A 26,454-nucleotide genomic window follows, 5' to 3' on the forward strand; every position below is an offset into this window, starting at 1 on the left:
CCATTAAGTTAATGCATAGCTCATTTTAGGAATCATGCATCATGCATTAAAATCTTTTAAATCCCTTGAGTATTGAAAAGTTGCCTATGAGAGTGATTTGACTTACCTTTAGTTGGGTTTGTAGATTGAAAGTTTCCTAAGAGGTGCAAAGTTTTGAAGTGTCTATCCCTTGCCTATATCTTCTTAGCCAAAAGCCACCCAACTAGTCCTTTAGAGATTGGAGTGTTTAGAGGAGTTATTGGATATAAGGTAGTCAAATGATGTCTCACCAATCCTAGAACAAATTTTCTAAACCTTTCAAGGCGAAATACCAGCTTGTACTTGAAAAGAGAGATGATTAGGCATTCTTTGATTTAAACCTTCTCATTTTAAACCTTTGGCCCTTTTCCTAATTAAAATTGACCCTTGCAAACCCCTTTGAGCCTTTTTATTCCTAATTTTTCTTGAAACCCTTATTGCTACCTAGCCAATGAACCAAACACTCCAACCCTTTTCATGAGAATAATTAGTTATAATATTAGGTACATAAAAAAAGAGAAAAAAAGAAAAGAAAAGAAAAAATATATACAATAAAAGAGAGAAGAAATGCTTGTCATCTTGTAAAAATGCTAGTATATGTGCTTTTCATTATTGTCATTCAAATTGAAAGAAATCCACCCAAAGTATTAAAAGAAATGAGTTTGGGGGTGGCAATTTTAGGGACAATCATCAAAAGAAAATGCAAAATACAAGTTTAAAGTATCAAAATGTCCCTCCATTTTTATGTGTTTTGCTAGCACTTGACAATTCTCATTGTGTACTTCTCTCCTCCAAAAAAAAAAAAAAAAAAAAAAGAAAAAAATTATAATAAAATAAGAAGTGTACCTTATGTTGTTAAGATTGGAAATATTCTCATGCTTTGAATCCTTTTTACCCATTCTTCTTCTTAGCCTCATTTTGAACCCCATGGCCCCATTACATCCCTAAAAAGACCTTTGATCTCTTGATCGTACTAGCTACATTAGTGGAGATAGGAGTAGGAATTTGCCTATGGATTGGAAAATTATCCATTCATTCAATTAATTCCATCACTCTATATAGCGGCACTTTGGTTATTGATTGTCCTAAAATTCCTTTTGAGCATGACTCTCTCTTTTGATTGGTTGGTTTGGGGATTTTGAACGATAATTGACTTGATGGCTAAGCGGTGAAAGCTTGGATAAGCATTAGATTCTTTGCATTTTAAAGGATGGGTATATGGATTGTCGTATGGTGAAGGTGTGTTAAGTTACTTTAATAGGTGATTTTCATAGCTCTTTGGATAAGGCACCCTAAAAATTTTGCATCATATTTGAAAGTTTGCTTGAGGACAAGCAAAAGCTTGAGTTTGGGGGTATTTGATGCATGCATTTTGCATAGTCATTTAGGTCTAATTTCATAGCCATTTTATTTTATTATTAGTTATTTTTAGCTAATTTCATTAGTTATTTAGTTAGTTTTTCATAATTGTCAATTTTAGATTAATTTGTAATTTTTACTTTGTTTTGTAGAAAAAATGGTGTTTTTGAAGGATCAAGAGAAATTTTGTCATTGAGGAGTAACTTCTACAACCAAAGATGTCAAAAACAAGTTTTCAAGCTGAAATATGCATTGACCAAATTGTGCATAACTTGTTGCATACGGATCTGCATAAGGAGAAAAATCACTGTTCCAATACCTGCCGAAATGTGCATAAGGAGACTGCATAGCTTGTGCACATTCACGCCTCCCTTATGCACTTTCACGGAATTGTGCATAACCTATACACCAAGTCATGCAGTTTCGCATAAGTGAACCGTAACCAATAAAATCGCATAAGGGATCGCATGACTTATGCACCCACTTATGCACTCCCACAAAGAGTTCATTAATGAGTCGCGTAAGATTCCTCGTAAAATCTCTCCTCAAACACACTATTTTAGGGCTCCATGTCGTAAAATGCTATAAATAGTCTCATTTTCCCATTTTAAAAGGAGGAAAGAAAGGAAGGAAAGGAGCAGGAGCAAGGGCAGCTGAAGAGTCACATTTAGTTTCCACACCATTTCCAACCAGATTTGGGATTTCTTTCTCTTCTTACCTTTTCCTACATTTCTAGTGTTGAGTTTTTTTATTTCTTAGCTTAGATTAGAGCTTTATTTCCATTTAAATTCAGAATATCTTGTAGACATTATGGGTAGTGAGTAGTTTCATTTTGATTCTGGAGTAAGGGATGTAATATTTAGTTATTTTTGTGGATTTGAGCCGGTTAGTCCCAATTTAATGAATTTATGAGGTTTAATCCATTTCTTGTGTGCTTATTCACATGCTTAATGAAGGGCCCCATTAAGTTATGTTCTTAATCCTTGGTTGAAGCACCGAAAGGAGAAAACCAAGTGATAGTTAATCAAGAAATTGGACTTAATTAACTTAGATCTAGAAATAGACTAAGGGTTAAGAGGGTTTTAATAGATTGATTAAAGAACCTAATGGGTCTGAGTTAATTTTAACTCCACGAAAGTAGGATTAAGTTAATTAATGCACTCTTTGTCTCACTCAAAGAGATTTCAAAGCATTTTAGAATTGGTCTTCTTTAAACCCATAGATTGGGCTAGCTAGAGAAAATTCAAAATTGACTTGAATATAAACTCTGAACTCCGGAATCATCTTTTATCAATTATTGCTTGAAATTTTACTTTTTGAGTGTTTAGTTTAATCTCATTTTATTAATTTTTACTATTAATATTCTCAATTTCTTTATTTTGCTAATTATTAAATTAGCCATTGTTTGAATTGAATTCTGCATTTTTCATACCTCAAGCTTCAAATTCTCAAATTTCTTTTATTTGTTTGATTAAAATACAATTTTAACATAGTTTATTTTATATAAAAAATTCAATCATTAACACAACTCCTCGTGGGAACGATATCTTTTTCTATACTACTTGAGCGACCCGTGCACTTGCGGTTGGGACACATCAATTATGCTATAATTGCAAGAGATTCAAGAGCAATTGCACATTAGGGCAAATGTTGGTGAAAGTAGGAATCAAGTACTTATTCAAGCCTGGAGCTAACCTCAGAGAGCTAAACTTGATCCTATTCTCTTCAACCCTAAAAGAAGAGCTATGATGGAGGATGATACATGCGGCATGAGGAGATGGGCTTCTGCATGTTGCATGCCAAGGACAAGGAAGAGGTGGCCGAAATTTCCAACAAAACTATAGGAGGGATGATGAGTTCAAATTGAAGATGGATATCCCTTCCTTTAGTGGAGATCTTGACATTGAAGGTTTTCTTGAGTGGTTGACTAAGGTGGACCATTTCTTTGAGTATGATGAAATTTTGGAGGAATGAAAGGTAAAATTGATGGCTTATAGATTAAAGAAATGAGCTTTCATATGGTCGGATTGATTATAAGAGACAAGGAGGTGAGAAGGGCGCAATCCAGTTACTACATGGAGGAGAATGCAACAATTATTAAGGGGTAGATTTTTACATCCATATTATGAACAATATTTATTTGAAGCTTACCAAAATTGTTTATAGGGAAATAGGAGTGTCAATGAATATATCGCTGAATTTTTAAGATTGGTAGCAAGAAATCAGTTGTCCAAAAGTGATAATCAACAAGTAGCACGATATTTGAGAGGATTGAAACCTTCAATTCGCGATAAAATTAGAATTCATATGGTGATGAGTGCGCAAGAGGCAAGGAACTTAGCCTTGAAAGCTGAGATAATGTTACAAGAGAAAACTCGCCAAATTTATTATCCCAAATATGACAAAGATGACCTCTACTAAAAAGGAGAATACCTTACAAGATGTTTCTTTGGGTGGTAATGTGGAGATAGCTAAGAATCCTGCAAGTGTCAATAATAAAGCCAGCAGTTCTAACCCTCCAAAGACAAATAATCCTTATGCTAAGCCTATTATAGTCAAATGCTATAAATGTAATGAGATGGGACATAGGTCTAATGAATGTCCAAACAGGAAATCTATCAACATCATTGAAAAACATAATGATGATGATGATAAAATCTATTGTGGACTTGATGGAGAGGATGAAGAGGAAGATTGTGAACAAGATGAATCATCATGCTTGATGAGGAGGTCAATGTTCATACAAAAGATTGAAGACAAATCATTAAAAGATTTTGTAGAACAAAGGGATCATCTTGAATTTGAATTTGACACTTTTACAATGCCTTTTGCTATGGTAGATGATAAAGAGTTTGAAGAGAGTGTCATGAGGAAAGAAGAATATCAAGCCAAGAAGATTTCAATGAAGATTGAAATTTTCTCTAACAATTTTCCTAGTGTTTTTGTTGATTTTATTTGTCCATAAGAGTCTAAGCATGCGAAGGAAGATGCAAATTTTCTCAATCAAGCCAATCTTGTTGATACCATTCAAGAAAAAGATACGGTGTTATCTTCCAATGGAGATTTTGATTTATCAACACTTTAAAATTTGAGGCAAATTTATCTCAAGTGGAGGAGAATGGTGTGGGAGATAGTCATTCCATCATTATTCAGTCCAGAAATTAAAATTCGAGGTCGAATTTTCTCGAAAGTGAGGATGAATGAAGCGAAGCATTTATTTTATTTTACTTTAATAGACATATTTATTAGTTATCCAATTTCAATTTGGATTAGTTATTTTCCTATTCTATCTAAATTTCCTATTGTATTTATATTTATCTAAAACTCTTAGATAATAGTTATCTTATTCTAATTGGTTTACCACTATCAAATCCTATAAATACCCCTATTATATTCAGATTTTGTAACTTTGTTTATTTCTTCAATTTTCAATAAAACTTCTTTGCTTATTTTTATCTCTATCTTTTTAAGGTTTTGGATTAAACCTTTGTTGTTTTTTGGAGATTTGTTCTTGTGACAATCTCTACATGCTACACGCTAAGGCCATGCATGCTTCGATTACACGAGAATATGTAACTATATGCTTCAAATAGACTGCAAGAATTTGTGCTGGTTCTTTTGTCAAGCTTGCAATTACGTAAGCTGGAAGACAGAGCATTTGCCCTCATTTAATTTTTCTTCATAGCTCTATGAACTTCAAATCAACAAATATTTCTCTTTAAGTATCTCCAAAAAACTTTTATACTTGAATTTAGCCTAAAAGGAAAGAAAAACACAAATCAAATGCAAGATTATGGAAATATAGAAAATTAAATAAAAAAATAATTAAAAGAGTATAAAGTAACTATTTAGTATTTACTAAGGCAAAATAGATGCAAAATGAGTCCTAAATGCCTATAGAATGTGAACGCATCACTTTGCTTTAAATTTTTCCTATTCTGACTAAAACTCAATGAAATTCATGAAACTCAATGCTTATACAAAACTAGATTAAAAACTCATGAGAATTAACTAAAATCTAATTAATCAGTGATAAAATAAATGCAAAAAAACCGCCAAAATTATCAGCACATCAACTAGGTCAACCAATGTGGTAATAATATAACCCCTGCAACTGATAACTAGAGGTGAAAAACTGGTTGATTCTGTTGATATATATGCATCCATCACTGGGTTATGCCCACCGCTGAACATAATTTAGGATGAAAAAGTAACATAGCTTTTTGACGCGTTTGGCAAAACGAAATTCCATTTTGAGCGCAAACAATATGTTAGTTAAAATTATATAAAAATGTAGGCAAGCTGGTGCACAGGATAGACTAACTAAATCTATGATCGCCCGCTACATCTTTACTAGAATAAGAATTTTCTTTTATCAAGTTTAGGACAAGACATGATGGGTAAAATTGCCGCCTTAAATCTGAGACAATTAAGTATGTAACTATAATTTCCAATTGGCATGAGTCAATGTTTATAAGTACTAACAGGCAAGTCTTATAGTTGAACTCAAAAATCCAGGCCAGAATAATCATTTATTGAAGCATACACATGCTACATACATATAGTTAAACTCAATTCACTGAATCCATATCTATATTTTTGCACTTACAAGACTTTAGCACTGCTTAATGGCAGAAAACAATAATGGCTAATAAATGAAGGAAAGTAAAAGTGATGCGACAAAGTGGTTCGGCAAGTAACCTGCCTTGGAAGCATGAGGCATATTAACTACAGAAAACACCTCCATGGCATTAAGGAGTGGTGGTAATGTGGAATTCTCTGCAGGCGATATTGTTACGTTAACTGAACCATTAACCTGAACTGGATATAATGACACCGCATGGAACATGCCAGTAATTATTGTTCGATAGTAGGGTGGAACGTCAGTGGCGCCCAATTTTTGGCTATTTATAAAAATCTCAACTTGGGCAATTGAATTTTCAGGATATCTGCTAATTGGGTACCAGAAATAGAGCACAAAGTAGGCTTCTGCAGTTGTTTGTGTAGAATAGTTGACAGATAAAATAGATGGAGTCTGAGACATTTTTTGCCTTTATTGCAGTTTGCATAACAGGCCATGGGGGGTCATTTTCACCACTTATTGTATCATCAACGATTCTTTCATCGACAACGTTGAGATATTCCGGCATTTCTTTCAACTTCCAAATTCGATTGCACTCATCCAGGTCGTGAATTAGTTGCCTAACATGCACCATGGTTAACCAATATTATCCAAATGGTAATAAGTTTTTTTTTTTTTTTGAAAAATTTATAAAAATAATAAGCGTAAAACTTTATACTATAAAGGATAATATTTTCCTGTGCAACAATGCCAAACAGACATGAATAGAACTAAATTAAACTCACTCAATAGTATTGTTTGCACCATAATTGATCCTGCTATGAAGAAGCAAAGCTGTCTTGTTCTCCATCAACCGGTACATATCGTCCCAAACATTACCGTAGCTTCAAGGGAAGAAATGAATGGAATCCCATCACCAAAACGCACCAAACACACTTGTGCACTACCTTTCTTGATCCAATAAATCATTTCATGATAAACGGCTCATTATTACCCGTAGAATTAGTTTTCACTGTTGCCCAAAAATTTACATCTATCTCCAAATTAAAACTTGGAGGCTTGGAAAGGCCATCATAACTGCCATAATAAAACCCTGCTCGTAACAGAGACTTGATGCCCGATGGCGACGATGATGATAAATATAACGGTAAGAAGTAGCAGTTCTTCTGGCCATCAGGGAAATATCGTAGAGAGTTCATTGTGCTAAAGTTTTGGCTGTATCTGAGTTGTTGGTTTTCTCCAGTGTAAGTGAAATTTTCATCGGTGAGCCATGAAACAACGCGACCATCAGGATTCCTGTTGGCCTTCGGTGGATGCTCCACAGTCAATCCTCAAGTAGCGTTCTGTTAGTTACACATAAAGTTAATCATTTTCATTGTATAGATATCAGCATTTCCCTGACATTTTTTCTTTTCAGAATCGAAACTTACCTTGTGAAAAGACCTGCAGGGAGATGGAAAGGAGCACTACCAATTCCTCCATTTGTAGAACAATTAATTAAAGACTTAATTGCGTGAGCTGAGAGATATCTATCCAAATACTTGCTGTCTTATATAATTAAGTCCTGCCTGCCGTAAAGATGCTAAAACCAAGAAAGAGTTCAAAGGATATGCTTATGACTATTAATTATTCCCATTTTGAACATTTTCTATAGTTGTTTATGACTTTAAATTTTATCACACAGCCACACGGAACTCCATCAATAGTATGTGTGATTCCAACTTGAGATGAAGTGTATAAAGAGTTGACTCCTTAATCACTAAGCCTTTGTGAAATTAACAGTAAATTATTCAAATTTTTAGCATTTAATCTGACAAAAAATCTTTCAAGAAATTGCTTATCTTAAAAATTTAAGCTCTCGAAAATTAAGGTCGTAATTAAAATAAATTATTCAAAAATCAGTCTAGACAATCAAAGCTTGTGAGGTCTAAAAATAGATAGCGAAGAAACCACTTCATTTGTGAGCTCAAGTTTTTTTTTTTTTTTTTTTTTTGATAAATCGAATTTTATTAAAATTAAAACAGGAAAAAATTAACAAAACAAGTCACACTAGACCCTGATCATCCAATCAAACCAAGACGCCTTATTTTGTGTTAAAATTTTTAATTAATAACAAGGAGACATTTAGTATTTAAACTTTGATATTTTAATTAGAAAAATTTTGATACCATATAAAGAAACTAATTGATTTAAAAATTGAAACCCATGTCTAAGGGTTTAAGAATATGTTATAATATCTTTACTAGTAATATTAGAGGCTTTGGCTTTTTAACAATGGGAAAACTTACTTAGACTTAGTCTATTTTGAACTCAAAACATAAATACATATGCAATTTACCATTTCTCAGGTTCAAATATATATGCAACTATCACTGGGTATATGCTGACTACTACCATAATTTGTCATCTCTTATGAATATCGAGTGAAAAAGTAATTTATGAAGATTAGAAATTACGTAGGTCTTTGCCTAAATGATTTAAACTTTGAAGGTCTTTTGGAGGATAATAAAGCTGTTAAAAGCAGCAGCAGAAGCAATAGTTCACAATGGATCTGTCAGTAAATTTAATAAAATTTTATTTGGTTTTATTTATAGGTTCCTTTGGTCTTTCTATTGATATATGATTGTCATTAAATTTAATAAGATTTTATTTGGTTTTATCAATGCTTTGAATTTTCGTCACCAACTTCTTAGCTAGAGCTCGACTAATTAAACACAATAACCTGAGTTTCATATAGACCAAAAAAATGATTCCTCCACAACATATATGTAGTTATTGGTGGCTAATTTTTATCAATTGTACCCTCAATTTTAGAGTTTGTTACACTTCTGTCCCTTATTTTCATTTTGTTACCACAAAATCTCTTAACTTAAAAAAAGTTACATAAAAGTCTCTCAACTTAAAAAACATTACATAAAAGTTCCTCATGCGAAAATTGCATCATATCTCTTGCCAATTTAATATGTGGCAGTGTCACACTGTAAAATGAAAAGATTGAGTCTCATTTAGCATTGTTATTAGAATTACTGTTGAGAAAAATATTTTTTAAATATATTAGTTATAGAGTATTAAAATCTGATTTAAAAATAAATTTGACATGTTTTAGCATAAAAATACCAAAATAATAAAATAATTTTTTCAAATTGCTTTTTTCAATAACATCTAAAATGGCGCATTTTCTAAAAAGCGCTTTTTGGTCTATGAAACTCAATGCCAAATAGGTTTGAAAACTTTTTTTGTGTAAAAATTAGGGGATAAGTTAAATGAGTTTTCTAATTTTAAAACTGGATTTTTTTTTTGGAACGATTTGATATATTCAATATACCTCATTTATATGTTTGGGTATGAAATTGCAGAATTCTAATTACTGTGAATATTTCAAGTGGCATGATGACCCAATCCCTAATTGAGTAAGAAATATTATTTTTAGACTTTTTAGGAAAATTAATAGCAATGAGGTAGATGTTGCAGGAGAGAGACTAATATGAATTTCATATGTAGCACTTTAGTTTCGTTAATTTCTTTTTATTTTACAGCATGGCGTTGCAATGTATCAGATTAGTCAAAGATATGATAAGATTCTGGCACCAGAGACTTATGTAAAGTTTCTTTAAGTTGAAGGACTTTTATGCAACATTTTTTAAGTTTAAGGACTTTATGGTAACAAAATGAAGATGAAGGATAAAAGTGTAACAAACTCCAAAATTGAAGGACTACAGGAAAAAAAATTAACTGCTATTGCCGATTTATGTCTATCACTGCAATAAATTGCCATCTCTTATTAACACAGGTTAGAATGAAAAGTAACATAGCAAACAATATGTTAATAAATATTATATAAAAATGAAGGCGAGCTGGTGCATAGGATGGACAAAGTAAGCCTATAGACGCCCTACTTCATATTTACTAGATTAGGAATTTTTTTTATCAAGTTTAGAAGAAGAAATGATCGGTAAAATTGCCACCTTTAAATCTGACACCAATAAGGATGTAACTCTAATTTCCAATTGGCATGTGTCAATGTTGAAAAGCATTTGTTGGCAAGTATTATAGTTGAACTCAAAAAACCGGCCAGAATCTTGGATTATTGAAGCATACACAAGATACATACATACATACATTATTGAAGCATACACAAGATACATACATACATACATATATATATATATATATATATATATATATATATATATATATATATATATATATATATATATTTAAAGTTATTCATTGACACCCTATATATATTTTACACTGACCGGACTTCAGTACTTTTCAATGGCAGAAAAAAATAATGGATAACAAATGAAGGAACATAAAAAACGCTGCCACAGAGAGGTGTGGCGAGTAACCTGCCTTGGACGAATAAGGCATATTAACTACAGTAAACACTTCCATGGCATTTATTAGAGCTGCTAATGTAGAATTCTCTGCAGGCGAAATTGTCACATTTGCAGAACCATTAACCTGAACGGGATATAATGACACAGCATGTAACTTATCAAACATTCCTGTTCGATAATAGGGTGGAACATCAGTGGCACCCAATTTTTGGCTATCTATGAAAATCTCAACTTGGGCAGTTGAATTTTTAGGATATCTGTTAACTATTGGATCCCTGAAATAGAGCACAAAGTAGGCTACTGCAGTTGTTTGCGTAGAAAAGTTGACAGATAAACAGATGGAGTCTGATATATTTTTTGCTTGTATTGCAGTTTGCATAACAGGCCATGGGGGGTAATTTTCACCAATCATTGCTCCATCAACCATACTATCAAACTCAATGTTGAGATATTGTGGCATTTCTTTTGACTTCCAAATTCGATTGAACCAATCTAGTTCGTGACTAAATTGCCTGTATCATGCACCATGGTTAAACAATTATCCAAATGGTAATTAAGGTTTTTTCTGAAAAATTTGAAAAAATGAGTGTAAAACTTTATAGTATCAAGGATAATATTTTTCTCCACAACAATGCCAAACAGACACGAACAGAACTAAATTAAACTTACTCGATAGTACTGTTTGCACCATAATTGATCCTGCTATGAAGAAGCAAAGCTGTCTCGTTCTCCATTAACCTGTAGGCATTCTGGAAAATTGCGGTAGCTTCAAGGGAAGAAATGAATGGAATCCCATCACCAATACGCACCAAACACACTTGTGCTCCATCTCTCTTGATCCTGTAAATCATTTCATGGTAAACAGGCTCATTATTACTCGTAGAATTAGTTATCACTGTTGTCCAAAAATATCCATCTATCTCCAAATTGAAACTTGGAGGCTTGGAAAGGCCATCATAGTTGCCATAATAAAACCCTGCTCGAATCAGAAACCTGGTATCCAAATGCGATAAATCTAAGGGTAAGAAGTAGCAGTTCTTCTGGCCATCAGGGAAATATCGTAGAGAGTTCATTGTGCTAAAGTTTTGGCTGTATAGCAGTAGTTGGTTTTCCAGAGTCTGCAAAATTTTCATCGGTGAGCCATGATAAAACAATGAGACCATCAGGATTCATTATCGGCGTTTGGTTGGATGCTCCACAGTCAATCCTCAAGTCAGTGTAGCGTTCTGTTAATTACACAGAAAGTTAATCATTTTCATTGTATAGATATCAGCATTTCCCTCACTTTTTTTTTCTCTTCAGAATCAAAAATTACATTGTGAAAAGGCCTGCAGGGAGATGGACAGGAGCACCACCAATATCATATTCAGAACCATCATCAATTCCTCCATTTGTTGGACAATTAATTGAAGAGTTAATTACTTGAGCTGAGAGATATCTATCCAAATACTTGCTGTCTTATATAATTGAGTCCTGCCTGCTAAAGCAAAGAAAGAGTTCAAAGGATATGTTTATAACTATTAATTATTCCCATTTTGAACATTTTCCATAGTTGTTTATGACTTCAAATTTTTATGCTACTTAAAAATCCTTTTTTTTTTTCTTTTAACTTTTCTTTCATCATTCCTGCCTGCCATAAAGATGCTAAAGCCAAGAAAGAGTTAAAAGGATATGCTTATGGCTATTAATTATTCCCATTTTGAACATTTTCTATAGTTGTTTGTGATTTTAAATTTTATCACACACCTAAAAAAAAATAAAACTAAAGATCGAACCAAGAGCGAGTAAAGAAATGGAGCTCTGTCTAAGTGCGAATCCCGCCAAAGCAACCCCTCCATCGCCGCTAGATGATCGCTTGAAGGAAAAAGTGAAATTAAGGGATGAAGATGACACTGATGTTTTATTTATGCTTTGAATTTTCTTCACCTTCTTCTGAGCTAGATATGAACTAATTAAACACAATAACCTGAGTTTCATATAGACCGAAAAAATGAAGTCTCTCAACTTATAAAAAATTACACAAAAGTCCCTCAACTTAAAAAACGTTACATAAAAGTTTTTCATGCTAAAATCCCATCATATCTCTTACCAATTCAATATGTGGCAGTCTCACACTGTAAAATAAAAAGATCGGGTCTGTTTGGTATTGCTTTTAGAGCTTCTATTAAGAAAAATATTTCTTAAATATATTAGTTATAGAGTATTAAAATTTAAGTTAAAAATAAATTTAACATGTTTTAACATAAGAACACTAAAATAATAAAATATTTTTTTCCTAATTGCTTTTTCCAATGACATCTAAAATGATATTTTTTCTCAAAAGCATTTTTTAGCCTATGAAACTCAATGCCAAATATTTTTTAAGACTTTTTTTTTTGTGTAAAAATTATGGGATCGATAAGTAAGTTAAATGAGTTTTCTTATTTTAAAACTATAATTTTTTTTTTGTTGAAACGATTAGTTATACTAAATATATCTTATTTATGTGTTTAGGTATGAAATTACAGAGTTCTAAATACTGCGAGTATTTCGAGAGGTTTGATGACCCAATCCCTAATCGAATAAGAAATATAATTTTTACATTTTTAAGTAAAATTAATAGACACAAGGTAAAGATTGTAGAAAAAAAAAACTAATATGAATTTCATATGTGGCACTTTAGTCTCGTTATTTTACAGTGTGGCATTGCCACGCATCAATTTCGTTAGAGATATGATGAGATTTTGACATGAGATACTTTTATATAATAAGTATAAGAGATTTGCTTTCTCAGAAGTGGGATATTAGGCTTAGGCATATTTTCAGGGAAAATAACATGTGTGCAGATTGGATGGCTCATTTTGGAGGATCTATTCCTATTGGGCTACAGCTTTTTGATGATCCTCCACTTGGTATTCTCAGCTTGCTCTTTCTTCATATTTGTGGGATTTCTTACCCAGGTGTGTGTCTGATGTAATCTTTTGTTTCTTCCCTTCTTTTCCTAAAAAAAAAAAAAAATTATCACACACATAGAACTCCATCAATAGTATGTGTTATTCCAACTTGAGATGAAGTGTATAAAGAGTTGACTCCTTAATCACTAAGCCTTTGTGAAATTAACAGTAAATTATTCAAAATTTTAGGATTTAATCTGACAAAAAATCTTTCAAGAAATTGCTTATCCTAAAAATTTAAGCTCTCGAAAATTAAGGTCATAATAAAAATAAATTATTCAAAAATCAATCTAGACAATCAATGTAACACCCTTATCTCTACTGATAATCATCTTTCCTTTGCTTTCCATGACCATGGAGTCTAGCCAATCGGAGCATCTAAAACCATCAAACTGATAATCAACATCCATCTTACATCTTCTGAAAAACTGGTGAGGTTTGGGGGGGGGGGGTGAGCTTCCGGGGAAAAGCTTAGTGAGTTGGTATTTACAATACACATCATACAACAGACGGAACTAAGAAACAAGAAACTAAATGAATAAGTTTAATAACAAAATTTTTAGAACAAGCTGAATAAAGTAGATAATAAATTTCAACATGCATGCTATGCAATTTCTAAGATCTTCATATCAATCTTAATTTAAATTCTTCCTAGTCTCTAATCATTCCTTACACATGTAAAAATATCGATAATTGGCTCTTGACATCCAAGGAGCATTGTGAGAAGCATCGCTATAAACAGTATATTCTTTACCCATAGTAGGTAAAGTCAGGACTGGAGCTTTAGTCAAACACCTTTTCAATTCATCAAAACTCTGTTGACATTTATTAGTCCACTGAAATTTTACATCTTTCCGAAGCAGCTTGGTCAGTGGAGATGCCAACATAGAAAATCTCTTAACAAAATGGTGGTAGTATCCAGCTAAACCCAGAAAACTGTGAACTTCTATAATATTTCTGGGTGGCTTCCAATTGAGGATAGCTTCGACTTGTTGGGATCTATCTTAATACCCTCAGCTGACATAATATGCCCCAAGAAGGAGATTTCTTCCAGCCAAAATTCACACTTCAATAGCTTGGCATACAACTATTTCTCCCTTAAAGTCTGTAGCACAATCCGCAGGTGCTTATCATGCTCCTCTGCATTCTTCGAATTTACCAATATGACATCAATAAACACCACAACAAATTGGTCTAAATATGGCCTAATGAACACAGTGTTCATTAGGTCCATAAAAGCAGCTGGAGCATTAGTTAACCTGAACGACATAACCAGAAACTCATAATGGCCATATCGAGTTCTAAAAGCAGTTTTTGGAATACTCTGCTCTTGCACTCTCAACTGATAATACCCTGATCTCAAGTCAATTTTGGAGAACATAGCTACACCATTCAACTGATCAAATAAGTCATCTATGCGGGGCAACGGATATCTGTTCTTTATTGTCACCTTATTCAACTGTCTGTAGTCAATACACAGACGGAGAGTGCCATATTTCTTCTTAACAAACAACACTGGCACTCCCCAAAGTGACACACTAGGGCGGATGAAGCCCTTATCAAGCAACTCTTGCAACTGCACCTTTAACTCTTTCAATTCAGCAGGTGCCATTCTGTGTGCAAATTTGGAGATTCGGTCCACACCAGGCATAACCTATATTTCAAATTGCACTTCTCTTTTCGGAGGTAATCCTGGCAATTCTTCAGGAAACACATCTGAAAAGTCACATACTATAGGAATGTCCCTCAATGCTGGATTCCCTACTTGGGTGTCTATCACATAGGCCGAATAAGCTTCACACCCTTTTCGGATCATTTTTCTGGCAAGTGCAGCAGAAATAAGGTTTGATAGCAGTAACTACCTCTCCCCATATATAATCACATCACCATATTGAGGGAGACCAAAAGTGACTGTCTTCAATCTACAGTCAATAATTGCATGATGTCTGGCTAACCAATCCATGCCCAAGATGATATCATAATCTTTGAAGGGCATTTCAATCAAATCAAATAAGAAGGTGTGTCCTTGGATCACCAAAGGACAATCCTTACACATTCTGTTAACCCTAACCTCTTGTCCTAATGGACTAGTCACTAACACCTCAAAATCCATTTTCATACAAGGAACAGTAATATAACCAATGATGCTGGCACTAACATAAGAATGTGTAGACCTCGGGTCAAACAGCATGAACACATCTTGGATAAGGATAGAAAATGTACCAACCACAATATCAGATATTTCTGCCTCTTCTCTCTACCACATAGTGTCTACTGGCCGAGCACTACCCCGCTCTAATCGACATTAGCGTTCTGATCGCTCGAGGTAGTGCCCCTACCTCTGCCTCTGCCTCTGCCTCTACTAGCTGGTTGTGAACCTTTGGTGGCAGAACTCAACAGAGATCCTTCGCTATGGTAGTAGGTGGCCCAGATCTATGGAGACTGGTGCAATCCTTTACAAAATGTTTTGTACCACTGCAGTTATAACAGGCACCAATAGCCTTGTAGCATACCCCACCATGGTTCCTACCACAAGTCTCACAGATACGGGGAGGAAAGGAACTTTTGGTCATCTCACGACTGCATCTAGGTGGTCTCTGTCCTGAAAATCGTCCCTTACCAGAATTTTTGCTACTTTGTCCTCCAAAATTTTTCCTCTTAGCTCCAAAAATTTTTCCTCTTACTCGTATTACCACTGGAACTCTGATCCACTGGCTTCCCACTCTTCTTTTTTTCTGTCTTTTCTTTTTCAGGTGCCCCTTCTGATTCTATCCTCTCTAACTCTAGGGCTTGAGATATCAGTTCAGAGAAGTTATAATGCCGGAATCCAACTACTTGCATTCTCAAACTGGACTTCAAACTAGACTCAAACCGTTTACACCGGTCTCTGCTAGTGGTAAGTAGACTCCCACCATAGTGGCTCAGACAGGAGAATTTCCTTTCATACTCTGCCACTGTTCTATTCCCCTGTTTCAAACTTAAGAATTCCTGTAGCTTCATATCCACATATGCTTCTGGAAGATATTTTTGTCTGAATTCTTGAAGAAAATCATCCTATGTCAATACCGGAGGTTCCACCAAACTATGGGGGATGGTCTTCCACCAATTATATGCATCCCCCTGTAGTAATGAGACTAAATATTCAAATTTCAACTCCTCCATGCAATGCAGCTTCTTGAACACTCTTTCCATTCTTTCCAACCACTGCTCTGCTTCCAACGGGTCCATTGTACCTTTGAATTCAGTAGCACCATACTTGATCAACTTATCATATTGTCTGGCTGGAGATTGTGGTTGCACTACCGGGGCTTGAATTGGGGCTTGAGTAGGCATGTTCCTGGCCATTTGTTGAAATAAAGCAGCCATCTCCTGAGCGAACTGAGCAGGAAACTGCGGCATGGGTGGAGCTGGTACAACTGACCCACTCACATTCTGAAGAGCTAGGCTTTCCCCTTGTGCCTCAGCTTCAACTGATTGCTCAACTGAGCGATCCCCTTCTTCCATAGTCAGTTAGAGGGTATTCTATCTCCTGAACAACAACATAAGGAGATTTCCCTTCGTCAATTCATATTTGTAATGTAATGCACTGTATGTATTAAACAATGACATTGAGTAGTTTTACTTATCAAAGAAAATATTCAAATTCCTAGTTCAAAACATGCTTTGAAAACTAGCTCTGATACCACTAAAACATGCCAAACCTTATCCTTACATAAGGCATAACATGATCCCGTAGTATACCTAATAAATTATTGAACTTCGCCTACTGATAACTCATTAAATATAATACTAGAGATTTTAAATCAATTTCCAATCATTTTAAAATGGTGGGTAAGATTTAATGATTATTAAAACCCTTTAATTGGAGTTTAGATCATAAATCAAAATTTTAATTAATTTGAAATCTTCGAAAAATTTTACAGAAATTTCAGCAAAATGCCGGCTATAATTTGGGAAAAAAGTTCTTTGCAAGCCTGTGAAAACACTCCAAATATACATTTAAATCTCAAACTCCAATATTCTCATCACAATCCAGTCTCAATTCAACACCATTTCAAGCAATTCATAAAAAAAAATTATTTCAAAAATAAAAGGAAGCATTTCATTAAGTAAAATAATAGATTTTCATTCCAACCATTTACACATATCAAAAATAAATTTCAAAATTTATTATACAACTGCTTGAGTCTAATATACATACATACAGTGACATGTACATCAAAATAAAAATTTACAAGGGTACAATCTATATACCCGGTGATGTCTTTAAAATAAGGATCACTGCACGTCACTAGCAGCCTACTCTACTGCTCTATCTGTCTCCTTACCTGCGACAGCAATAAGAAGCTATCGCTGAGCCAAAGACTCAGTGGTGCACAACTTAAAGGAAATAATAATTTACACAATAATCAATCACAATTTTTCCAAAGTAAATCAATTTGAATATTAACACATATAAAATCATGCTTTATTTCTAAAGCCAGAAAATTTCTTAAATAAACCAAATTTTGTTCCGTAATCGCAAAATCAATTTTGAAAAGTCACACAGCTTAATCATGACTCCAATATCCAATTCATCCCACTAGCCAGAGGCTAATGAGAAATACCAAGACTAACTAGCACAAATATATGAGTACTCATCCAATTCATCCTCAACTGACACACACCTCAATACTTTAGCCAGAGAGGGAATACAAAAACAATTCATTCCACTAAACAAAGTAGTGAGGAATTCACACATATAGTCATGACAATTGTGGTTTCAAACTATTTTAACAATTTTCCAAGCATCAAAAACATCAATCAATTTATATCTTATTTCATTCAAAATAATTTCCCAAAATTTGGGCCAACAACCTATAATTCTTTGTCAACCAGCGTATTCAATATCCATAAAGTCATAAATAAATTTCACAAATCATTCAATTAAAAATTCAAATCGAAAATCAAATAGAAGTTAATTTTTGTGCACAAACCGCAAATGAGTCATCTCTTGGATTTGACTCACTTTTTCTTTATCCCTTCCAGTGTCTCTTTCTACTGAAACACATAATTTAAAGTTTTTCAGTATTCATTTAAATCACTTCTAATAAGTAATCCAATAATTAAAATTTTTATAGCCTTAATCTACCCAATACGATATATAAAATTTGGGTCCTTACAATTGGTGTATTAGTGGTTACTATTCACTTCACTATTCATTATTCATGTGGGCTCCAACCACTAGAGAATTGTGCTTTGCAAGCCTCACGGTTTTGTCCCATAGGTGGAATGGAGAACTTCTAGTGGTCACCCATCCTAGGATTTCTCTCAAGCGAGCACGCTTAACCCTAGAGTTCTTCCAACTCTCCAGGCCATTCCACCAAAAGGCGCCTCTAGTGATTAGTTCCCCTATCTTATATATCATTACTTTTTGAACCCAAGACCATCTCCATGCTTTGCCGATGTGGGATTTGCCTAAGGGACCTAAGGGACCTTTTAGGCAAATCCCACATCGTCAAAGCACTGAGATGGTCTTGGGTTCAAAAAATAATGATATATAAGATGGGAGAACTAATCACTAGAGGCGCCTTTTGGTGAAATGGCCTGGAGAGTTAGAAGAACTCCAGGGTTAAGCGTGCTCGCTTGAGAGAAATCCTAGGATGGGTGACCTCCTGGGAAGTTCTCTATTCCACCTATGGGACAAAACCGTGAGGCTTATGGCGAAAGCGGACAATTTCTCTAGTGGTTGGAGCCCGATCGTTACAATTCATTTCAAAATGTTAACTTTTTCAATATTAATAGGTATGTTAGTTCTAATTATACTCACATTGTGACGCTCCTTAGCCGTCTACTGTATAGCCAAGCAAGAAGTGCCACATTCGGTGCCAGAGCACCCTATCTTGTTTTATCATATCTATTGTCAACTTTTAATATAATTTAAAAGTAGTAATCCATGTGTAGAAATTTTTTTTATATAACTAATAAGTGCATAATTTATTAATTTTACTTCCATCACATTTAATATTTCTAGGGTATATTTATGCCTAATTCAGTTGATTAAAGTATAATTATCTATTAGGCATATGTTTAGAGAGTTGTTGAAATAATTGTGTTAAATGGAGAAATTTTCAGCATTTGCATTAATTTCACTCCTGTTGTATTTTTCAGGGTTTTGGTGAAGTCCCAGAACATAAGTATGGAAGGAAACTTGGAAAGGTCGAAGGATTGAGAAGCGTTGTTGATACAACGTACACGGGTCGTGTAAGCACAACCACAGACCTGTGTAACATTCTGCCAGAAGAAATCCAGAGAACCGAGGAAGAAACAAAGTACACGGGCCGTGTAACTTAACTCGTGTAAATTTTGGAGACCCGTGTAACCTTCTGTGCCAATGCAAGACATACCCACTCAGCTCTAGTAAGTTATATGGCCCTGGGCCGTGTGGTGATACACGGGCGGTGTATCCGTCGACAATCAGTTTCCTGATTTTGCTCTAGTTGCAGTTTTTGACAGAGACTCTAAAAACCTAATCCTAAACTATATATTATAAATAGAGGAGGCAGCAGCCGACACAGAACAACCATTCAGCAGCCTCTCGACCTCAAAAACACCTTTATTCTCCATTCTTTTTTTTAGATTTCTTCTTTATTTTTCTGTAAGCTATGAACATGAGTGGCTAAGTTTTTAGTTCAGTTCAAGGGATTCAAGTTCTTATGTGTGATTTGTGAGACCAGGTTCTTAATTTAATTTATGTCTTTTTAAATATCTATTGTTTTCTGATTTAATTGTTTTTGATCTATTGAATGATTTGCTAAAAAGGCCTATTAGTTAATTGTTTGATTTGATCAATTGCTAGTTCATCTTCATAATCTGTAATTGTTGTGTAAGATTGAACATGAGTAGCAATTAGGTTTTATTGAATATGATCCCAGTTTTCGATAATAACCTAAGGAAACAATAGGGTGAATTAAATAATTTATTTTATAAATTGTTGTTCAGATTAACTACTTCCTATTCTGAAAGTAGTGATTAATTTGATGAGGATTGCTTAATACCAATTCAGTTAATAATTAGAGTCAATAAGAGTGCTAGGCTCGAATTGATGAGTATAGGGAAGTTAGGGGTTTACCTCGCTATTTGATAAATCTACGTTAAGTTTTCAATAAGAGATGATTGTATTTCTTTTGTCTATGATCGAATCAATGCATTGGAATGCAAATTACCTTAGACTAAAGTTTGTTTAATTTGAGAGTTTCTTATTTAATTTTAGATCTTAATTTTTAATTTTTGATTTCTTCTTTGGATTGCGACTTAACCCCCAACCTTTTTTTCTTTTTTTTTTTTTTTCAGTACACAAGTACACGAAATTTAATAATTCAGTCTCTAGGGTTCTACCTAGATTTACCACTTACTGCAGAAAACATTTCATAATTGGTAATTTCAGTTAATTTAATTTCTGGTGGATTCGACACCCATCAATAACTTATTTCTGTGGAAACCCGGACAAAGCCTCCTCTGTTTTATTAGCATCTGGCGGGTTCCACTAATCACTTATTAACATGTTCATATTCATTTAACACATTTCCATATCATATTCTTTTTAATCATATCATTCACAACTAATTATGAGATCTCAAAATGAAGTATCATCTATTGCATTCATATGGAAATTCATAGATAATAAATTACAAGTTTTCATTTGAATCTCAAAGATTTCTTACAAGTCCAAAATGAAATACATCATAAACTAGTAATTACATCATGACTAAATATAATGAATCAAAATTCTAGTCTATACATGGGCCCTACCAAAATACAAAAGACTGGTGAGGTGAACTCTGGACGGTGGCAGATCTGGTCAAAGCTCTGTCAGGGCACTACTATTGTCACTTCAAGCTGGACTGATCTCCGGATCTCTACGCGATGAAAAACCAACACGCTAAGCATAACGCTTAGTGGTGCATAATTTATAATAACAATAATTAAACAATTGAATTAATATTTGTAAATCATAATTTCTGAGTCTTTTATATTTTTATTGCACTTTAGAAACAATTAACATTATCGGGATCTTTTGTGATCACTTATTGTATTTTAAGTCTTAATTAATTTTTATCAGTGCCCAAGAAACCTATAACAAATTATAAAAGCTGGATGCATGGGAGTATACTGATTAGACAGCCATATGTCTATCCAGTATATGTTGATCATGTCAGGCATGGAGCCTGCGGGCAAGCTTTTAAGCCTGATATAAAAATTAGGCACAATGGCCAATGGGCAGGCATGAGGCCTGTAGAACAATCATATCAGACAGATTTTATCTGTTATTGATTATTCTTATGGGCAGTACTGCTATCTGTAGTCCCTAATTGGTATACCAATTTATCCAAACTAAATAAATAAGTCTAGGTATACTATGGGCAATTAAGCATGATTTTAATTATTTTAGTACTATTCACTGTCACTATTTTCTGGTACTGTTCAGTGGTACCATTAATTTCATATTAATAGGACATTAGTCCCAATTTACATATTCATATCATTTTTAATATTTAATTAGCCTTATGAGTATTTTAATTACCATGTATAGCATTTTTCCCATGAACCTTTCTTTAGGTTCATTTTGATGTATTATATTTATCTAGGAATTTGGCTAGGTTAGGATGTCTATTTGGTCACACTTCCTTCATAACAATTGCTCCTCTATGTTTAAACTTGAATTTCAGTTTTTGAATCACTCAATTCGGGGTTATAGAACTCAAGTTATGGTCAAAATACCATAACTGGTCCCTTTGCCTCTAAGCTGTCCAGAATTGACAATTCCTAGTTAATAAATTTTGACTAGTCATTTGATCATTTTATGGTCATTTTTGGACTTAGATTCCTTCACAAGATATGTTCCTCTATGTCTTAGGGACTCCCAGGTACAATTTCATAATTTTTCAAGCTTGGTATAGTGAGTGATGGTCAATGTATTGACCTGGACTCTTAATCCTATAAAGGCAATAGTCAAACTTCAGGGCAGTATGTTTGACCCTCTTTTTAGGATATTTATACTTAGAATTTATCAAAGGTGTCTAAATCAATGTTGCAGCCCTAAGTATCATGTTTTCAGATCATTTTGGCACATCTCAAATGGAATTTCCTAGTGGAAGTTATGGCCAAGTGAATACACGGGTATCAAATGGCATTCTGGGTTTAACTTAATATTTTTCAGATTTCAATTCCTAACTTTGGCTAATATTTTCCCTAGGATGCAATGGGTTTTGGAGCTTGGTCAAAACATAAAAATTGTTGAACTATGTCTTATAAAACTTTTGGCACTAGTTTCACTCAATTTGCAACTTTGGAGACCAAGTTATGACATTTTTTCCAAAACTGGTCAAGCATACCAAAGGAACAGTGTTTTGGTCAATTTCTGGGTTTGCAGTTTTAGTGACCCAAATTTTGCTAACAATTTGACTTGGTTAAAGGCAAAACTGGGTCAAGTGGTCTTCATGAAAAGTGTAGCCCTATGTCTAAGCTTTCTATTGATATAAATTTTAGGTCATTTGGACCAGTATAGAGAGAGTTTTGACCAAATGAACACGTTTATTTGGTCATTTTTTGGGTTTCAGTGTTTGGTCATCCGGGTTTGGGCAGAGAATTGGTCACGATTTTAACAAAATTTGGGCATAGTTTCTACATAAAAAATGGGCTATTTTGAGTCTAATTTCGCCTTCAATTGGCCTCATACCAATTGGAGTCACACATTTTCAGTTATGGTTCAATAAAGGGACTGGAATCCTTAAGTCCCAACCTGCAGAAAATCAAACAGTCCCAATATCTCAATTCCTCTAACTTCCTTACGTCAATTTGCATGCAATACACTTCTATAAGCACATTCTTAACTCAATAGGTCATTTTAAAGCATTTATACAAAGTCCTCAAGCATTTACATAAACCCTAGTTTTCAAAGTTTCAAATTTACACAAACACTACACAATCAAACTCCCAAACATTTCAACTCATCACACATTCTCATGGAACCAATTTTCATCACTTAAAAGCAACAAACTTCAAGTTCCATGGCTGCTAAAAATCAAGGGCTCTTTCTTGCAAATTTTCTTTTCAATTTCATGCAAATTTTCACTTGATTTAGCATGATATTCATGCTTAAAAAAGAGATTAAAAGTTTAAAGCACTAACCTTTGTGGTGACCCAACTTCAAGCTTCCTAAACTTTAACTTTTCTCCTTTTTATGGGTATCTATAACTTCCTTAGGGTGTGGAGAGGATTTTTAATGAAGTAAGCTATGGGTTTTGATGTGTAGAAGCTTGGAAAATCAAGCTTGAAAGCTTGACAAAAATGGAGGGAAATGGGGACTAGGGTGGACGGCAAGAGAGAGAGAAGAGATGGAGAAGATGACTTGGTTGGTGAGTTTTGTCTCTTATGCTTTATATATTTATGTGTACTTAATTTGTTTTAATTTTCATAAACATTTTTCTTTTCTTTTCCTTTCTTTTCCTTTCTTTTCTTTTCTTTTCTTTTCTTTTCTTCTTCTTTCTCTTCTCATTTCCCTAATTCAAATTCATAATTTTTAATTTGTGTTAATTATTTTATTCTCTAAATTTTTATTTTGACATTTAGGTCAAAATTCACCTTTTGGAGTGAAATGACCAAAATGCCCTTCATGGTGCATATTGGGTTATTTTTATTATTTTTGTACCAATTTATAAATTCTCTAAATTTTTATTTTATTTCCTCTAAAATTTTCCTATATTTTCTTAACATTTATTTCTTTAATTTATGCCTCCTCACTATAGTTTATGTATAGTTCTAGACATTTTGACTGTCCGAACAGATATTAGTCGTCGAAATAGTAAAGTGTACGGACTACCTATGGTGAGGGCGTTACACACTGATGCATACATTTTGCATAGTCATTTAGGTCTAATTTCATAGCCATTTTATTCTATTATTAGTTATTTTTTAGCTAATTTCATTAGTTATTTAGTAAGTTTTTCATAATTGTCGATTTTGGATTAATTTATAATTTTTACTTTGTTTTGTAGGAAAAATGGTGTTTTTGAAGGACTGAAGAGAAATTTTGCCATTGAGGAGTGACTTCTACAGCCATAGATGTCAAAAACAAGTTTTTAAGCTGAAATATGCATTGACCAAATTATGCATAACTTGCCGCATAAGCTATGCAGATCTCCATAAGGAGAAAAATCACTGTTCCAATACCTGCCGAAATGTGCGTAAGGAGACTGCATAGCTTATGCACATTCACGCCTCCCTTATGCACTCTCACGGAATTGTGCATAACCTATGCACCAAGTCATGCGGTTCGCATAAGTGAACCGTAACCAACCGAATCGCATAAGGATCGCATAACTTATGCAGTCCCATAAAGGTTTCATTAATGAGCTGGCAGAAGATTCCCTCAGATAATTCCTCCTTGAGCACACCATTTTAGGGCTCCATGTCAGAAAAATGCTATAAATAGTCTCATTTCCCATTTTAGAAAGAAAAAAAAGGAGCAGAAAAGGAAAGGAAGAGGAGAGGCAGAATTTGAAGAGTCACTTTCACCTTCCACACCATTTTCAACCAAGATTTGCAGATTTCTTTCTTCCCTTATATTTTTCTACATTTCTAGTGTTTAATTTCTTATTCCTTAGCTTAGATTAAAGCTTTATTTCCATTTAAACTCAATTTATCTTGTAAGCATTATGGATAGTGAGTAGTTTTATTTTGATTCTGGAGTAAGGGTTGTAATATTTGAGATATTTTATGGATTTTGATTGGGTAATCCATATTTTGTGGTCTTAATGAGTTTTATTCATTTCTTGTGTGCTTAATGACATGCTTAGTGTAGGATCCCATTAAGTGATGTTCTTAATCCATGGTTGAGGCACCGAAAGGAGAAGGCCCTGTGATAGATAATCAAGAAATTGGACTTAATTAACTTAGACCTAGAAATAGGCTAAGGATTAAGAGGATTCACAGATTAATTAAAGAACCTAACGGGTCTTAATTAATTCTAACTCCACGAAAGTAGGATTAGTTTGATTAAGGCACTCTTTGTCTCACTCGAAAGGGTATTCAAAGGATTTAAGAATTAATCTCCTTAAAACCACAAGATTCACAAAATTGGATAACCGATCTAAAAATCCCAAAATAGCTCGAATATGAAATCCCGAACTCCGGAATCGCCTTTTTATCATTGTTAATTTCAATTGAATTTAATTGCTTGCCATTTTAAATCTTGCCATATTTGAACTTGCTTATTTCAATTTGATGCAATTTTAGTTTAATTAATACATTGTTAGATAGATTATTAATTTTGCACATATAGATTTCATACTCCAATACCCATTCAATCTATTGTTTTAATTTTGAAATTAGTTCAATTTAGTCAACTTTTTATATCAAAAATTCAATCATTAACACAACTCCTCGTGGGAACGATATCTTTACTGTATTACTTGTACGACCCGTGCACTTGCGGTTGGGCCACATCAAGTTTTTGGCGCCGTTGCCGGGGAGTTGTTTGTTTAAGATTGAATTCTTGATTATTTTAGTTGTTTATAGTTTTATTTTTGTTATATTTTCATTTTGTGTTTGTTTGTTCTTTTTCAGGTACTTTTAATCTTTTATGAGAAGAGCTAGAAGCACAAGTGACACATCCTTATTGTTCAATCCTGAAATTGAGAAATTTTGTAAGGCCAACAAGAAAGAAACCAGAAGAAGGAAAGAAGCTTTGAGAGAAACTGAATTAGAAGCAGACATGGCTGATGAAAGAATCAGAATTGGTGCTAATGCTGGAAATGATAGAAACAATGAAAATGTAGCCCAAGGTGAAGAGGTTGTTAATGCTAATGTGCCTAGGGGAAGTATGATGGATCATGCTTTTCCTCGTTTTGATGACTTGAGAGAGAGCATAGCAAGACCAAGGATTGATGCAAATAGTTACAAGATGGATTTTGGAGTTCTTCAAATGATTCAAAATTCTCAATTTGGGGGACATCCTTCTGAAAATCCACACACACATCTGAAGAAGTTTGCTATGATTTGTGATATGCAAAAACAACCTGGAGTATCTGATGATGCAGCAAGATTGAAGCTATTCCCATTCTCTTTGAAAGATAGAGCATTGGATTGGCTCGATTCTTTACCTCACAACTCCATCACAAATTGGGAGCAACTCACTGATGCATTTCTTGCACAATATTTTCCACCTGGAAAAACTCAA

The 26,454-nt window shown here is 33.9% G+C and overlaps 1 pseudogene; it reads right to left on the reverse strand.

The window, feature by feature from the left end:
- Positions 1-6,740: 6,740 nt before the first annotated feature.
- On the reverse strand, positions 6,741-11,375 carry LOC131177420 (leucine-rich repeat receptor-like serine/threonine-protein kinase At2g14510; annotated as a pseudogene).
- Positions 11,376-26,454: the final 15,079 nt, after the last annotated feature.

The sequence above is a fragment of the Hevea brasiliensis genome, unplaced genomic scaffold (assembly GCF_030052815.1).
Source record: "Hevea brasiliensis isolate MT/VB/25A 57/8 unplaced genomic scaffold, ASM3005281v1 Scaf462, whole genome shotgun sequence".
Classification (NCBI taxonomy): domain Eukaryota; kingdom Viridiplantae; phylum Streptophyta; class Magnoliopsida; order Malpighiales; family Euphorbiaceae; genus Hevea; species Hevea brasiliensis.